We start from the raw sequence: 6,000 nt of genomic DNA, 5'->3' as shown, positions 1-6,000 counted from the left end.
AGCCATAGGACTAGCCGGCTGCCAATGTAAATAGTTTGTTAGTGTTAAGTTTCCTTTCTTTTTCTTTTTCCTTTGGAGTCCATGGACATTACTACACTTTTTGTATATAGTTTGTTTTTATAGGGCTTTTTGGGGGGATTCATCTTGTTTTGGGATCATAGACCCTTCAAACTTTTCTTGTGAATAGTTGGACTATTTTGTATATTTTTACATTTTTTTTACACATGGAGTAAGGGTGTTTTTTGGTTTACGTTTGGAAGTACTAATATGACTTGGGATAAGGACAAGGACCAGTTTCAGGATTTCATGTTCCTTTGGAATTTGCATTTCATTTCGATTTACATCCATTTTCATTGTCATGTTTGTTTTTAATTTGGTCCATTTTATTTTTTTTAATACATTTCCATGAAGTCCTATTTTAGCTCTCATTTGTTTGGTGCCTGTGTCAGTTGTCATTGGCTCAGTCATGTGTCACCGCTGTGTGGCCATGTTGGGCATGTCTTTGGGTGCATGCTTGTGAGCTTTTGTCAATGACATACCATGGGGCGCCTGTACTGGGAAGTGGGGACAATGGATGGGTGTGGAGTTGCACTGTGGGGGGGGGGGCAGCGTGGTGTGGCATTTGGGTGGACATTTGCTACATGATTGTATGTGACAATGTGTTTGTTGGGGGGACATAAGTCGAGGCCTGCTTGCAGGTTGCCGTCACTGGTGGGGGCACATGAGTTGGGCCTGCTTGCAAGTTGCCGTCACTGGTGGGGGGACACAAGTCGGGGCCTGCATGCAGTGTCCTTGTGGTGTGGGCTGCCTGCGGCCATGGTCACGGGTGATGGGGGGGCCCTTGTGGTGTGGGCTGCCTGCAGGGTGTGTTTGCGGGTGCTGCCAGCATGCGAGGCATTGTTCACGTGATTCGGCAAGCACGAGCGGGGTACGCAAGTTCAGGGGGGTACGTGAGGCGCTTTTCACGTGATTTTGTTTGCACAAGCGGGGTATGCATATTCAAGGGGGTGCACGAGGAATTTTCTCGCAATTTGGCTGGCGTGAGCGGGGTACACATATTCAAAAGGGTTACGGTAGGCCCTTTTCACACGATTTGGCTTGCGCGAATGGGTTACGTGTATTCAAGGGGGTGCGCATGGAGTTTTCAAGCGATTTGGCTGCCGTGAGTGGGGTACGCATATTCAAGGGGGTGCGCGAGGAGTTTTCACGCATTTTCGCAGGTACATGGTACATGTATTGAAGGCATTACGGTAGGCCTTTTTCACGCGATTTGGATGGTGCAAGTGGGGTATGCGTATTCAAGGGGTTGCACGGGTAGATTTTCACGCGATTTGGCTGGCGCGAGCAGGGTACTCGTATTCGCGGGGTTACAGTAGGCCCTTTTCACGCGGTTTGGCTGACGCAAGCGGGGTACGCGTATTTCAGGGGGTGCGCAAGCAGATTTTTACATGATTTTGCTGCCGCAAGCCTGAAACGAAATTTTGCGGGTTTTCGCAAGTCCCTTTTCACATGATTTGGATGCCGCAAGTGGGGTATGTGCTGTTTTTCACGCGAATACGGTGTAGGGGGGGCTGTATGCTGGTCCAGGGTTAGCGCAGCTCTTTGCGCCATTTTGGGGATTTCTATGGCTTTTTCTGGCACAAGGGATGTTCTTGGGGCGGTACTGGCGCTGATGGATTTTCGCGGCACCATCGCTGCAAATGGCTTGGGAAATCCATGAATACACGGTGCGCCAAAATGTTGTTTTGCGCTGCGCCTGGCGCACAGGTGGTGCACGCTCCCTCTCTACGCCAGGCATGTGCACTACCTCTGCGCTGAATTCTATGAATTGACCGCTAAATCTCTCCAGCTAAACAGCTCATGGCAGCTGCTTTATTTTGAGATATTTCTTACCACACTTGTGTCTTTTTTGCATGTCAAATAAAAGGGACTAAATGTAGAATAAATGTAGTAAGACTAAAGGTTACTTTGAACCGTTTTTTTATCATAAAATAGAAATATGCAAGTTACACAGAATAACAGTTATGCCCACATTGTAATTCACAGTGCAAATACATTTAAATAGCTTTCAGTGATTTATCTGTGCCAAGTCTTGCCAACTGTCCTTCACAACATGGAACTTGGCAAGAGAAATACACTTAAAAAAAACACAGCAAGACTTTTCAAAACAGAAACACAGGATTACATGCATGTTAGACAGCACCTAATATGAAGTGACCTACTTAATCTCGACTACCTGACCTCATTCAAAAAAGCAGCCCCTCACTTAACCTAATATTTACCTGGATATGTTGGAAATATTTCTGATTCAGTTTGGCATGGAGATCTTCCCCAATCTTTCTGCCTGCCTCACCCAGGGTCACTCAGATAAGGACTGCTTCAGCATCACACAGACTGCCAGCACTGAATTCCATCTCTAGCCAGCCCTCTGTTACTTTGTCTCCCAGTGCCCGAAGATGAATACAAAATACTCCCTCTCCAAACCCTTTTTATCGAATCCCCTTGTCACTCAAGGGAAACACCTCCCCTCGATTAGATCATTCCACTGAAAATGGCACGTTATTTCATTGCTGGAGAGCAAAAGATACATCTCTCCTTGAGCTTCCTGCGCCAATACAATGCCCTGTTTTCACTAGAACAGATCTTTCCATTTTTTTTTGTGCAAATATATTTTATTGAAACTTTGATGAACAGAGCCAAATGTAATGTTGTCAAGACTTCTACTATAGTGTCAATGGAATCTCATTTGACAATTTCATTAACCCCCCTAATCCACCCGGCAAATTATACAACATTCAATTTACAATCCCCCCAGCAAATTAGACAACAACATTCAATTTAAGTAAATGAATGGTAAACATAAACAGTACAAATGATAATACACTGTACGGTTCAATCAGTGGCTTGAGCAAGTTTTCCATGTTCTCAACAACACTAGTCCCCCCCCTTTTCCGTTGCCACAGGTGCTCTCTCTCCACAACAGATGTTCATCACTGCAGTAAGTGTCTCAAAAGTTTGTGGGCGGAAGAACCTCTGTTGCCTGTGTTGTAAAAAGTCAAAGAATGGGGCCTAAGTGTGGGAAAACCATGTCATATTTCCTGTTACATTTGCTGACAGTCCCATCTTCCCATTTTTTTTGTTCATCACCCAGCGCAAACAGACAGCACGTTTAATTTCCCATTTCCAGAGCATCATGCATTTTCCCATTCTGCATTCAGCTTATTTCATCATGGACTCATTTGCACTAAAAGTTATTAACGGTTTCAGTTACATGTTAACTGGGATTGGGTTAGATTAGTATGTTAATTTATATTAGCATTATGTTTAATGCAGCTCAGTCCATTGAAGTCTCATCCTGAAGAAACGTGCAATTTCAATCACATGCTTTGTGCATTGGCATCTATTTAATTCTGCCTGAGACTCACACTCTTGAGTCCAGAAATGAGTTTTACTCCCTGGGCCCCTATTGCAGTTCAAACCCACGCTAACATGTGCATGCTAAAATGACTAAATTCAGAGCCCCTACTCCTACAGTCCAACTACTTTAGCTTCAGGCCCCACTTGTTAGACAATTGGCTACGCTTCTGTAAATACCCTATGATCTTTCAAATCTTGGCCTGTGGGAGCAAGCCCCTTTAAAATAAATGCATCTTGTTTTTTTGCAGGGGCAACTGTCCGAGCCCCATATGCAAAATGTGCAGGTCTGGCCTGGCAAGAAATCTTGGCTACACCACTGAACCCGCCTTACCTCCATTTGAATGTGAGGAAAAACTGATCTTGAACAACCAACTGAATACATTGGGCCTCATTACGACCCTGGCGCTAAGGGGTTAACGGCGCCGTAAAAGGCTGCGGCGCCATTAACACCTTAGCGCCTAATTATGAGGTCCCTTTGCGGCTCCCGACATTAACGGCTGGTCTGGACCAGCCGTTAAAGTAGGGACCAGCAAAGGGACCTTGAAGGTAATTACGGTAACGCAATTTGAGGTACCGTAATTACCGCCTTCCCCATTCCCATTGAGCCCCATTCCCTTTGAGCCCTATGGGGAAAAAATGGGAATGGGGAATGGCCAATGGTGATATGATATGATATGGCATTTGTAACGTGCCTATACACATGTGTTTCAATGGTGCATGGAGAATTACCGCACCGCCAATCTTGGAATGGGGTGGTAATTCCCCATTGCACCATGGTGGACTCGTTACAATACCGGCAGCAACCATGGTGCTAATAGCGCCATTGGTTACTGCCGGTGTTGTAATGAAGGCCATTGTCTTAATGCCCCTGTAGTGACAAATTCATGTGATTTACTTTACCACCACAATTCCAAAACCTTGATTGCTATCACTGCTTATTTAATAGCCTGAAAAGACCCGGGAGAGCCCATCATCATTCGGAATAATTACCCTTCCTCAACTTTTTGGGACCCACTCCTTATCCTGCGATAATTATCCATCCATAGGGCTATAATGTATTTAATTTCTTTTTATGAGAGGGGAGAACCATGGTTCACAAGTGATTTTGCCATGAGTGAACTAAAGAAAAATCCAACTTGCAGTTTGCTATATATGTTAACGTTAAAGGATATTTATACTGCGCACTATCATGACCAGAGTGGTCCACTGGCGCTCTGGCGGATCTGAAAGAAAAGGGGGTCGGTTGGGTTACGTTAGTAGGAAAAGGTTTGGAGAAAGAGAGAGGGAGCTGTGATGTGCTTTGGGCAGCTTCACTTCAGTTAACACCGTTGGCTGAGATCTTTAGTGTGGTATCCGGTCGGTATCCGTTGTGTGCTGTTGTGTAAGGCTATGTGTGGTTTGTTGTTGCAGTGTAGTGAAGTGCGTGCGTTTTGCAATGGTTTTAGAGGTATGGTTGTGTTTCGTTAAGAGTTTGAGAGGTGTATGCAGAGGGATGAGGTTTTAGTAGGGTTGGTTATTAGAATTGTTGTCTGAAGAGACGCACACTCATTTTGTATGGTCCTTTCTCGGTTTGACTCAAGGTAGTATTCACAATCCTCTCTGGATGTGATGCAGGCTAATATTCACAGTTCTATCAAAGTAGCACAGGCTAATGATCACAGTACTCTCTAGATGTGACTCAGGGTAATATTCACCGTCCTCTTTGGATGCTGCGCACGCTAATATTCACAGTTCTATCTAAAAGTAGCACAGGCTTATAATCACAGTCCTCTCGCAATGTGACTTAGGGTAATATTCACAGTCCACTCTGGATGCAGCGCACGCTAATATTCACAGTGCTATTTCAATGTGGCATAGGCTAATAATCACAGTCCTCTCTAGGTGTGATTCGAGATAACATTCACAAACCTCTCTGGGTGCGACGCAGGCCAGTACTCGCAGCTCTATCCCAATGTGGTACAGGCCAATAATCACAGTCCTCTTCAGGTGTCACTCAAGGTAATATACACAAACTTCTCTCTATGTTTAAAGTTCAATTAGCCATTTGCTACTTTTTGTTCAGCACAGTTCTGTTTCTTATCAGCTCTCCCCTCGACTCACCGGCTGCGATGAACCGTTCGGCTTTTCTTCTCTCTGGAGTCAAGGTTGGTACTTCGAAACAAGCGTCTCTCCCCGGTTGGTTATCAGCGGAGGAGGGTTTTGCGTACCGTTGACATCTGCTACAACACATGCTTGCTATTGCTCGAGGTCTTATGATTCCTTCTGCAGAGGTTTCACAGGAATGGCTTGGAAAGGGCAAGGTCGCTTGGTCACCCTCTCGCTTCGCGCCGTCTTTCTGCTCTTCTGGAACTGCTTGCTGAGTCAACCTTCTCGTCGTGTGGTCTACCTTGCTCGAATTGTGCTGTCGTGCTCCACCTGTTATCCCAGTGAGGAAGGGAAAGGGACGTCAAGTGTGCGTAATTCCGGTCAATTGCCTGACCTTGCCTGACCCTTGTGTTGGGACAAGTCAGGTAGACGGCTCTGGTGTTTGTCCGTCGTCTTTCGTGGTGCACGGTTCATGTTAGAAAAAGGAGGGCGGGGAGT

This window comes from Ambystoma mexicanum, chromosome 1q, assembly GCF_040938575.1.
Source record: "Ambystoma mexicanum isolate Mex_15411 chromosome 1q, UKY_AmexF1_1, whole genome shotgun sequence".
NCBI classification, from domain to species: domain Eukaryota; kingdom Metazoa; phylum Chordata; class Amphibia; order Caudata; family Ambystomatidae; genus Ambystoma; species Ambystoma mexicanum.
This window is presented reverse-complemented; position numbering follows the sequence as displayed.